Genomic DNA, 13,335 nt, shown 5'->3' on the forward strand with positions numbered 1-13,335 from the left:
ACAACAAGGCCTCGGGTATCAGAGTTAGTCAATAATCAGGTGCTGGCCCAAAACATGCTTAACGGCAGTCACTAGGTACTAATGCAGTGCATATGAGGCTGTTTCCTCCGTAAACTAAGCACAGGAAGTTAGCTTGTGGCATTTTCATATTCAAATAGAGAATATATAATATTACAGAAAAATGAAAACATCCATCAATTTTCTCGATTTAGAGTAAATAAATCAGTAAACGATCGTTCAATAGGAGTTTACACAGTTCGTAACACGGAATGATAGAGTTCATTTTCAATTTACACACTTTTGCATTTATCAGATGTTGTAAAAGTAAAAAACGCTCGATTGAAAAGATTTCCATCAAATTACCTTTTCCAATTCAATAATGTTCCCATAATGATTAATCTTATTGAAAAAAATTCTGAAAAGACGAAGAAATAGTGTAGAAGAGCGACGGTTGAGAGCTGAGGTAAGCTACGAAGTCTAATGGAATCATTATGTAAATCTAATTAAGATGGATAATAAGAAATTCATGATTCACTAGTTCTCCATTACCATAAGCATTGAATCGTGTAAGATATCGGTCTTAAATCGAGGGATTGCGATAACCCGACATAAAACCTACCATTATCATCCCGACTGGTTAGTGGCCGACATTGTCTTTGAGAATAAATCTGCCTTAAAGGGAAAGATATGGAATGGATTTTAATTTATTATCCATAAAATAAATTATGTATTGATTAAATTGCATCTGAGATTGAGCAGGTACTACCAGGTTCTACCAGCCAGACAAAGATAAAAACAGAAACCACAAGAGCCAATCAGCATGTATTGCTTCAGTCGCTATTAATATGTACGTGTGCATTCTACTAAAAAATGAACACAGACTTAGAAGCCGAGGAAGTGAGCTTTCTACAGGCATATTCCATAGGATCCCGCTACCATAATATTACGCTAAATAGCTTTTTTTCCAATAGGAAAGAGTGTTTACGTGGCCGAGTAGTTTTATTGGAAAGGAGTATTTGCTGATGGGGACAAGCCATGCGGAAGTTATGTGTCTCGAGTGGGTTTATGTGTTAAACCCATAAACCTTCAATCAAATCCTGTTCTCAAATCGACAAATCAACTGTCAAAATAAACTATAGTTCTGATTACAAATCGCCATGGCTACTGGTCTGCTATAGGAATTGAGAATCACAGATAAATATGAATTTCTCATTGGTAAAGTATTTATAATGTACTTTAACAAAAGCAGAAAAAGGATACAAAAATCATTATCAATAGAACAAATATAGGTTTTATGACACAAAATATCACAAAACAATGAACAGCAATTTTATTGATTAGCTGGAAGGAATAAGGCCCAAATATAAACTAAAAAGCACATACATTGAGTATAGATAGAGATTGTAAACAAGAAAAATTTAAATATCTCATATCAGGCTCTAGGTAGTATTATAAGATTTATTAAATTAAGCTTTCATGTATTGACTTCCACGTAAAGTGACTACAAGTATTTTTTTATCATATAAATTATATCGTGTATACATTATCCATTATTACTAATATCCTATGCTTATTGTAGTAATGCTGGTTTTCCTAGTACTTAAGATTATACCTTGATACTAGTTGCATGTTTAAGAATATTTCCTTATCATTTTATATCATTTGGCTGTATCTTTACAAATATCATATAGCGACTAATTTACAGAACATAATCAACCGAGGCGAAGGCCATTAAGACAGATGAAGGATGGGGACATCGGACATTAACGGTTACTCATGACCCATATCATTACCAGTACCCAGGACCAAAGACATCGGACATTAGCGGTCATTGATGACCCGTAGCTTTACAAAAACCCAAGACCGAGGGATCGAGATTAACATTCGTTGATGACCCGTATAGGTACTAGGATAGTGGCGTTTGATGTAGAATGAGAATTAAGGATGTCTATTTTACAACACGTGCCAGATCATTTAACTGTAAATATATATCCGACTGATTACATCTATATAATTAATCCCAACCACAACATCTCGCAATCCTTCTAATTAAGACTTCAATCTCAGGTAATATCAGAAACAGATCTCATCAGGACACTCATTTTATTGGCAGTTAATTTACTGAAGATAAACACAGCCATTTTCTACTTTTATTGCCTTATATAAATTACTTCTATGGCTGCTACTAACAAATATAGAGCCCGATTTACACAGAACTAGATTATCCTTACTGGAAGGACTAATGTATTAGTTTGACGCAAAGAAAATAGATGTACTTTTTTATTAAGATTCAAACTTGACCTTATTTACCAGGCACCGAAAACAACTTAAGTATCAAAGTATTTTATGAAGTTAAAGCTTAATCAACATAACTCAAGATTGACATGGCCTTGACCTTAATTCAAATAATTTTGCATAAGTGACCTTGACATTTAGCCCTTAAGGATGTCTTCGGAAAGTTCTAGAAAGTCACAATTTTTTCAACTTATGCAGATTTAACCACAGCAAGCAAAATACACTTAAATGGATATATATACAATGTACAGGTATATATAGCCAGAATGAAGATATATAATATGTCTCAAATAGACAGTAATTATATAATGATTTTCTTCATCTTTTTGTATATATTTTGTATTTCTAAATCTATTATAGGTAAATTTCTTAATAGCCTTCAATCTTGTACACAGATATTATTGATGTCATACATACATCTCTAAAGGTTGATGCTTTTATCAGGACATAAAAACTATCAAGTTTTTACCAAAGATGTTAGCTTTTATAGACGTTATTGACTGAAGCTATTCAGGTATAACTTACTTAGACAGGGTGATCATGCAACTTCCTTGATTACGTTAAAAAATAAACCAACAGCATGGATCTCGGACATAACTGAACATAACATCAAGACATCAAGCCATGAGTCTGACTGCTATACTTAATCTCCCTCTAAAACATCTATATTGTACCCAGATTTGTTAACATGAAAATTGACATGGGGGGGAATTTACGCTAATTACCTGAATCACATTTTAGTGCAAAAAATCCCTCGCGTGTAGCCAAACAGAAAGTACCAAAGTTTACCAGTTCTGCTATAACAATTGTTTTAATCAAGTAATGGAAAAAATCAGGAAAGCAATTTGGCAATTGTACTTTTAACATTTCTATAAACATTTTGTATCATGTCACGTACCGAAAATATTGTTTCATTTGCTGATTCCTCAAAACTCCTTGGACAAAGATAGACTATACTTGATATCCAATCGTATTGACATTTAACTTTTTTTTTTTCACAATAAATTATTTGGATACTAAAACTCCTTGGACAAAGATAGACTATACTTGATATCCAATCGTATTGACATTTAACTTTTTTTTTTTTTCACAATAAATTATTTGGATACTAAAACTCCTTGCATGTATACCCGAGTACTTGTACCCATTTTATAACATTTGTTTTATGAAATAACAATAAACCAGTTATCTGTATTAGTGTGTGTGTACCTAACAATCCACAGTGTTGGAATCGTTACTCCATTGTGTTGTGTTTTGACACAATTAACCCACACTTAGGTTTATTTTAGCCACCATATCACATTACAATGGCCTGTATCCTCAGTCATCACATTAAATATTCATTCTGAGCCTGTGTTTTACGTGTGTCACACACATACACCCAGTATATAGGTCTGTATATCATAATATCATATACATCAATTATACTCAAGGTCAAACAGTTTCAGGGTCATACATTTTATACATTAATTGACAACAATAATCCTGATCAATTGTTGTATGTTTTCCTAAGTTAACATTTCATTAAATTCTCAATTCTTAAAAGAATTATAAAACTGAATTAATAAAATCTGAATTAAGAGAATATATTTAAATCATTCAAAGAAATCAAAATAAACCTCTTTAAACTTTAAAATTCATAAATTTTAAATTTAAAAAAAAATTGAGGTTTATTTCTGGACAAAAAAATTGTACTACAGATAAACACTGAAAAAATAGAATATATACAAGTCAATTAAGATGCAGCAGAGCTCTTTGTATGAAAGAATCTGAATTATATCACATGTTTACTTTGTCATTTAGGTTTAATGGTATCGAAGAAGTTATTTGTCTGTACAAGTTTTTGGCCAGATAGGTTACAGAATAATCTAATTAAATAATTTCTGACCCTGAGAAGAGCTGGAGGTAGAAGTATTTCATTAACAGTTATCTTTATCCCTATCACACAGGAAGGCGTGGCCGCGGGGACAAAGATAGTCTCGAAACTAATATCGTGGTGGCTGTGGGGACAAAGATAGTCTCGAAACTAATACCTGGTGGCTGCGGGTACAAAGATAGACCCAAGACTAATACGGTGGTTATTTTACATTATCTCCTCTTTTGTGTCTTGATAAACATGTCTGTCACTCTCTGAATGGTTGCTATCTCGCACCGCTCAATATTTGTCAATTTCACAGACATGATAACAAACAAATGTATACATAAGCTTGTCATAATTAAGATATATACCTACACATGGTTGTGATGACACCAGCTTATCAGGACCATTATAGATAGGTCTTTTCTCCGAGGCTGTATACTGATGTCATGACTACCACCAATATATAACCGTACTACTACATCTCCGGGGGTGATGGGAAAACATTAAATTTTTATACAATTATTGTTTTTATGTATCCAGTCATTGCCATATTTGAAGTTGAAGGTCAAACCAAAATATTACAATCAAAACTCATGAGATTGTACTCCATATAGATGTTGAGCTCTGGAAAACTTGTTAACGTTATTGACAAAAAAAAGCATCCAAGACCCTAGCAAAAAATTGAATATATAAATAAGTCAATAAATAGATAAAGGGTTATAAGATTTGATCAACAATTTCATGTTTTTCAATTTTTTCACGTACATCATCACAAGTGCAAGAATTAATTACAGTTATCAATTATTACATTTTCATATTTACAAAGAAATGATTACAGTTATCAATTATTACATTTTTATTTTTACAAAGCGTTAAATATATTTAGATTTTTTGCTTTCATTGTTTTGGGTTGTAATTTTATACTGCATTACTAGTACAAATAAAATCATAATGAATTGTGGTGTGCATTTTGGGTCAAATATGGCAGTTATACTTTATCACATGTGTGCATGTATTTTACTATTATCATTATTATTTTTTTAACAAAGTCCTGATAAAATCTTCTTTTTTTAAACCTGAAAATTTCTATAAAGCCTGTTGTATATGTGTGCCGTCAAACTGAAAACATCGTCCCATCTGGTCATACTGAATAATTCAATAGAACAGGCTGTGGACACCACCGCAGGTATACATGTACCACAAGACAATATACAAATTATACTGACAGCAACAAAACATCCCCTAATACCAAAATATAGGTCAGCTAATATACCAAAATATAGGTCAGCTAATACCAAAATATAGATCAATGTTTCATAAACTCAGGTAGCTTCCTCAAATACATACATCTTAGCATGAAACATTTTAATTTTTTATTGTCTAATTAATTAGAACAGGCTAGACTTGCTATGATTGTACCCAAATCACCAATCAGCATGCTCTATTATCTTTGTTTCCATGCAAAAACTCAACACTGTTTTTAAAATGTCTTCAGGTATGAAAGATTAATAAAAACTAGAGTGGGATGTAGAAATTAAAATCTAGATCAGCAGAGCACACCTGTACAGGTCTTAATAGCTGCACAAAATCAGATTATCAAAATGGGAAGTTGAGAATTTCAATAGATTAAAAAAATGTTTAGAAAATTATAATATGATTTAGAAATAGATTAACATTTATCAGACTGATCAAAGAGATATGTTCACTTTTATGTGTGTGAAAACTGCAGCAGAAAAATATTCTGATATCTAGCTAATAGAGGAGATATTTAGCTTGATGGTACAGATCAGAGTTGCCCTAGGTATATGGTGTCTTAATAATAATATGTAGAAGAAAAACGAGAAATGGGAGACCGTGGAATAGTCGATACTAATCTTTTAAAATGAAATACAGGAGGAAATTGCTTGAAATGTATCCCTCCTTGGACTTCAATTACCATGGGAACTCGTCTGTTACCAAGGAAAAAATGAACCATAAAAAATCCAAGACAATGATTTCATACATGATGATGGTACTTAGAAAGTAACTGACACTGAATGTCGAATTTACAGCTGCATATGTCTAAGTGGTCAGTCCTAATCACCTTTAACTGGACATTCGTGATGGACATTAGCAATAATAGATACCCTATAGATCATACCTCTGATACGCTTCGAGGACTAGCACACGACAATTAGTGATCGGTCATCCGCGAATTTTCATACCGGTGGTAAAAGCGAGTTGGCGACTTGCCGCTACTTTCACTTTAGAAAACCGGATTGAGAGCACTTTTCTAGAAGAAGATCAGTCTAAAATCCATCAAATTAATTGTGAGGTCCAATAAAATAATTTCTGTCAACCCTAACCCCTAAATCCGGTCAAACCTTTAGGGTGACAGGGGTGAAGTGTGAGGTCACATTTTTGGGATGAAGTCATCAATGCACTTTATTTTACACCATTTTAAAGAATTATTGAACAGGCTGAAAACAGTGAACCTAATCAAGTGTTGATTTTCATCTGATTTACATGTATACAGACAATACAAGTCTGCCAGTTAGAATCTCACTCGGATCATAGCTAGTGAATATCTCCCTGCCAAACACACCATCGTACTCCAGACTATACTACTCCAGACTATACTGAAAGCGCAAACCGAAGAAATGTGCATATTTTTTCATGATGCATAAAATCTGAATGATTTTAACACTCATTGACGAGATTAAAATCACAATGAAGTAATTTACAGGTCTTGTGCACCTGTATTAAGTATAAAGTAGTGGAGGTTTTAGTGCCATATCATGTGTAATTAAGATACGATTGTAAACCCTCGCCATGACAGATGGCTCAGGAATACAAAAAACCCAGTAGCAATAAAACCAGGGGAAATGGCTGTGGCCCCAAGATACCTGATATTACCTTAGGGGCCGAGCCTGCTCCCTATTCACCATTACTAAGTAAGAGTACAGACCAATCAATGAAGACTGGTGTTAGCTATGTCTCACCTGTACAGGTAACCATGTACAATATCAATAAAAATCTACATCCGCCGTTTTGTTGTACTGTATTACATATTATCAGTTGTTACCATGCAAACATTAAGTCTCCTTCATGAATGATTCAATATATTATAGAAAACAACATTGCAAACACAAAATAAACACGGAAAAAGAAAATAATGAATTTTTGAAAACGATAAATCCAGACAATTAAAAACTGTAACTAAATTATTTTTATAAATTACCTTTTCAGTTGATTGCTTTGTAAAAGCAATAATAAAAAAAAAATAAAAAAAAGATGACAATTTGGCTGTTTTGTAAAGTAAAAATGAAAAGACATATTTATCATTTTGTAAAGTAATAATAATTAATTCAAAAAATTCATGAAGGGCTGAGTTAATTTTTTTTTTTCAAATTTGTAAATAAAAAAAATGTTTCTTCATTCCAATAAAATGTTGTGACTTACCTTCTGAGTGTGTACTAAGACCCGTAATCCCCTGTTTACTACTGATGTATATCACCGACTACCGAACAACTACTATATACTACACCAATCATCTACTTTACCGTTAACACTAACGCGTTCAGGCAACACATTTAAATGACAACACTGTTATCCGTTACTCTCACAACCTCAAGTATCTAGTTTCACTTCTCTTTTTCCGTAAAACAATAGATTTCGTGATTTGGAGCGTTTATTGGTAGTGAGGCTCCGACAATACTGTGTCAACACGTCTTGGCCAATGACTAATGTGTTATAGGTACCTCTATCTTTTAAAGCATCTAGTTTTAAAGTTTTTCTGTCCCATTTTAAATGTCACCTTCAGACAATAATTCCCGAAACCTGACAACTCATATAAGCTGATCAATGTCATCAAAATGGAAGTGCGAATAATTTTAAATATCACGAAAAAATATCATGATGGTACATCAATAGGTGGGATATGACAGAGCAATTTCTTTTAAATAAAGTTTTTTGGAAAAATTTTAAAGAAAAAAAAAACTGAGGTTTATTGCAAAATAAAAAGGGGAGGCTAATTTGCTGGAATAGCTTCCTGTTATTGGGTTTTACAGCTTTACATTAAAGTTCACCAACAATATATACTTCTGGTTTAAATGCCTAAAACCTATTAAATCACATTATCAATATTTCTCCGAAATATAAATAAATCAAACTGATTACTTCCCTTGCAAAATGATTTAAAGTATCAAAATTTGATTTAAAGCAAATAAAATTTGTGACCATTTTAATGTGAACATTCGTTTCCCTCCCTTTCACAGAAACTTAACAATACTCAAAATGTCAACAAGTGAAATGTTTTGTATAAATATTAATTTTAAGAATCAACCATGATGTTGATCTTTATTTTTTTTTTAAGTTGTTGCATCCTGTCATTACTAGAGAAGTAATGTCAAGGTCTACAAAACTCTTGAATCCAATATATGAACAGATGAGTGGACTGAGAAACTGTCTGTCAGAGAAATTAATATGGATACACCTGGTACAATATCAATATCAACAATTCTAATAATATATTGACCTGGAAAAAGAAAATTAAAATCTAATATCTAACTCACAATCTATAAAACTAATAGACTTACCTTGATTGTGTCAGTCTCTCGACGACGACTCAGTTCCAAGATAATCTATAAGGCTTGTACTGTCTGCCCGCTCTCAAGTCTCCTGAAATAGCAACAAGAAAAACATTAGTTTTTGCGTGTTTGCGTAAGGCAAAACCTTTTGAATAATCCTTTTCAATGTTGTTGTAGAAAAGTAAACACAAACTTTTAAATCGCTCTTCCGACAGAGAATAGCAGGAAACACTTGAATACATGGAACAAAGGCTACCACTCACCTGGGGATTTTTACTATAGAGGGATGTGTTTTAACATTGCAGCTCCCATCCACAGTACCCAACACGTATAATTATAGAGCCAACAAATTGCTTGTAAATTATAGCGGGTCGGGTCTAGCAAATCAGTGGGTAGTATTGTTACTTCACCGACACTGGCAAGCTATAGATACGACAAGACGGTTTTGTTGATATTTTAAGTCATTAAATCAGACCAACCAGTGTCCCTGCAAAAAAACGGGAGTTACAAAGTCAACAATAGCTGTGACTCCTTACAATGTAAACAATAAAACTGACTTTTCACTTCTCAGCCTAATTCTTATCTTTTCATTTTTCAAACTTGTCAAAGAATATTTATTTGCAAGTCAAATAATTATGGAGGGTAACGAATTCAGCGACACTACGACCAATATAAAAGATCTTTTTGGAACTTATTGACGCTCAATCACACCCTTGGCGATTTGTTCTAGATAAAAAAGCTATTATATTTCACAGCTTCTGTTAGAATAATTATACAATTTTCAAATTTCTTTTATGATTTTTGTTTGCTAAGTCTACAGTTTCTTGTTGACGATAGATATGACACAATTGGCTATTGAAAGTGAACTTAGTACGACGAAAAAGCCCAATGATTACCCGACAAAACACCTATTGTGGCAAATTTGGCGTGAAGACAACTTTCACCAATCACCATATATACCATTGTTTTTTTATGATTATTCAGTCTTTGTCATACACAGTTATTGTCCTTCGTCTTGCCAAAAGGTGGAAAGAAAAATTACTGTTATAAATACAGAAAGATAACTCGAACAATTAACTGATAATCTGATAATTTACAAGAAAATAATTGCTTTTCAGTACAAAAGTTAAACAAAACCTATAATAAAGCCTTAGTTAATAGGTGTAAATAATCCTTGAGAATATGATAGCGTTTCTTTGTTTCTGGGACACACAGAAATTAGTCATGAAAATCTCATCGAAAGTAAAGACATCTAAATTGTTTACATCGTGTCTGTATAGACTCGTAAAGATAGGACACAAAAGAGAAAACCGTTACCAAAACAATAGATATTGTCCCCAGCGTGACTCACCGCTCATCCACCGTTCGTCTTTTTTAAATATTTTCACTAAATTTAGAGATTTAAATCTATACAACTGACAGGTAAATTTAGAAAAATTTAAACTTTTCTAAATTTTGTGTTTAGTCATCAACAGTTTTCAAATGATGTACAATACCCCCAATTATATCTGAATGCACACTAACAATTACATAATTGTATCAGTAATCTTGAGTCTTTGTTGAATTTCAGGAAAGTTCATGTAAAAAAGGAAAAGTTATTCAGGATCGTTTTCCTATAGAGGAATAGTCGACCAATTAACTGTGATGATACACATAACTAAAACCTAAACCTCTGCCGCCTCCAAATATACAAACACCATATCATCCTAAAACTGTCATTGAATTTGTTATCAAACATAGTCCTGCTATTTAACTTTTATGGATAACACTTTAAAATGGAATCCATGGAAACAGGAAATTTAAAGCTGTAGTTTCAATGGCTTGCAATGAAAAACGGTGGTAAATTCCCTTTTATCAAAACTATGAAAGCATGATAGCAATTTACATAAAGCGTCCATTTTAAATGTTGATTTTAAATTTGAATGTCTTTTTACAGTTTAAACCTTGTTATTGTTCCTCAGAGCTATGTTCTGAAGTGCACTGACGACAGCGACAGTGAATAATGCATAGAGTATTTAGTAAAATGTCATTACTGTGAAAAGTGCACTATAACCCCATCTACAAACCAGACATATGGTAACTGTTACAACAAACCAAGCATTTTAACAATGGATTACCCGTGAGTGACAAAACATGCAATATCTATTACCGTATACATTGCACCGAGTTTGTCGTCACAACAGCGAAGACAATCTTACAATGTTGTTTCGGACAGCCTGATATTGAAAACAAAATCTGAAACTTTGACAATCCAAGCAACCTGATATGATGACAATCACTCAGTGACCTTGACAGACAATGCAATATAATAACGTTGATAATCAGTAATCTTGGCAAACCAACCAATCCAATGGTTATTGCATTCTGTGACCTTGGCAAACCCAGCAATCCAATGGTTATTGTATTCTGTGACCTTATCAAACCAAGCAATTAAACAATGTTGACAATTTATGACCTTGGCAAACCAAGCACTTGAACAATGTTGGAGATCTATGACCTTGGCAAACCAAGCAATTGAATAAAATCAAAGCAAATTGAATAAAATCAAAGCATTAAACAATGTTGACAATATATGACCTTGAGAAACCTAGTAATGTTGACCATCAATGACCTTGGCAAGCCAAAACATTAATCAATGATGGCAATCTATAACCTTGCCAAACCAAACAATGTTGCCAATATATGACCTTGAGAAACAAAGAAATTTAACAATGTTGACAATCTATGACCTTGGCAAGCCAATCAACTGAACAATGTTGTTGACAATCTGTTCATGAAAACCAAACATTCCAAAGATTAGAAAGCCTATTGTTATATCATGTATTCTTTCTGTAGCATAAACTATGGAAGCTGATAGGTCAACATGTGTTGAAATGATTCCAAGAGATACCTTCATGTTTCATTCCAGAATATTTAATTGTCAGATGTTAGAGACAATGGAGACACCTTCATGATGAAGACATGAACAAATTGCAAACAATCACACTGAAAACTGTGTTGAGGTTTCAAAACTTGAAAAAAAAATATCAAATCTTTTAAAAATGTTTTATTTTTATCATGTATTTGCCTTCCTTTTCCTCCTAAGTCAAAAACTTGAAGGGAAAAAAAAGGGAAAAAAAATTACAATTTATATTTATTTGGACCTATCAAACATTGGAAACATTCTTGTTGAAGAATATTTCTATAATTAAATGTTCTTGAACAACTTTGTAACAAATAATGTCTAGGACATTCAGTTCTAGAATAATTCTAGAACAATGCTATGTCTGTTCTGTTTAGCAATTTAGAATTGCTCAAGAATTGTTTCTATAACTTACAGCATAGTAGTTCAAGAAAATTTGTTCAGAACAGCTTTTGTGAAATTCTAGATTAGTTCAAGACTGGGTGATAAGTCACAGTATAAGTACATGAAATATTTCACTGTTGGAAAGAAAATCAACCAGAAAGTCATAATCATAAACATACTAATTTCCACTGACACTAGTAACTTTCGTAAGAAACATTAGCCACTAATTATATTCCCCATCCCCAATCACCAGACAGTTTTTCAATGACAATTTGTTTGTGCTGTAGTAATGGCACACGTAGTTTTATCAAACATTAGGAAACATAGTCAGTTTAACTTAATTTCATCTATTTAGATTGCATGACAAAGCTAAATGATACACTACATGACCAATTTTAATATTTAATAACAAACGCTTACCTATGTCATACGCATGAGTCAACTTCCTACTGCCAAAGTCACTCATCTACCTGTATTTTACATATCTTATAAAATCAAACGCATGAAAAAGAAATTAAGTACTCGCCATATTTGTCGAAACGGATTACAATAGCTTTATCCAATAGAATCACACCCATAGATTTACTACTGTGGCACTACCACAAAATCCTACCTTATTGTGTACTAATGTCTGTGACACAGATAAACGGATGGTGGAATCGTTCAGACGATTAATTATAGACGTAGAAATGAAATCTGATGGAGGCAGGCTCGTTAATTTCAAAGAAATCAGACACTGACTGAATCGAAAATAATTCCAAGATGGATGAGTTTTCCATCAGCCATCTTCCACAGGTGAAACGTCTACATCTCCCCCACAATGGCTAGTCATCTCTTTTAGACTGACTACATATTACAACATCTATAAAGCTGTTCACGTCAGATCGGCTTCGGAATAGAAGGCATTACAGAATACTGGATCACCACATTCAGCTTACCTGCATCGAAAGGTGGGCTCGGCTCGCTGTACACGGAGGCTGCGTCGATATGATAAATAACTCCGAACTCTAAATGTATTCGGTATAATATGGGATAATTAAGCCAGGTAAAAGCTTAGATAAGATTGTAAAAGTGGTTTCTATCAAACTTGTCACAAAGGTGTGCAGGGTCCATTTACCGCTTTAGCACTTGTCACCATTCGAAAGTGTATCAACTTTTAGGATTGTCGCCATGAAAACGCTCTAAAATGTTACGATTAAAGCCGCGGTTCACTGGAGCGGATCACAACCCCAACACTTAGGTTTTCACGGGAACGTTACAGGGCTCAAAAACCTTAAATTGTAGGTGTACTTAACAGAAAGTAACAGGAAACATCCTGAATTATT

The 13,335-nt window shown here is 33.1% G+C and overlaps 1 protein-coding gene across 3 annotated transcripts in view; it reads right to left on the minus strand.

Moving 5' to 3' along the window:
* The window catches only part of LOC138327829 (protocadherin gamma-A4-like), a 40,101-nt gene that overhangs the window by 15,004 nt on the left and 11,762 nt on the right, over window positions 1-13,335 (minus strand). Inside the window, exons 1-2 of one of the 3 annotated variants that reach the window (XM_069274234.1) lie at window positions 8,988-9,151; window positions 8,734-8,815 (exon numbers count right to left, since the gene is read on the minus strand). The gene's annotated coding sequence lies outside the window, so the exon portion shown is untranslated. Of the gene's footprint in view, window positions 1-7,597; window positions 7,777-8,733; window positions 8,816-8,987; window positions 9,152-13,335 lie in introns of those variants that run through there. The other 2 variants (XM_069274235.1, XM_069274239.1) reach the window with 2 other exon arrangements.

This window comes from Argopecten irradians, chromosome 7 (genome assembly GCF_041381155.1).
Source record: "Argopecten irradians isolate NY chromosome 7, Ai_NY, whole genome shotgun sequence".
NCBI classification, from domain to species: domain Eukaryota; kingdom Metazoa; phylum Mollusca; class Bivalvia; order Pectinida; family Pectinidae; genus Argopecten; species Argopecten irradians.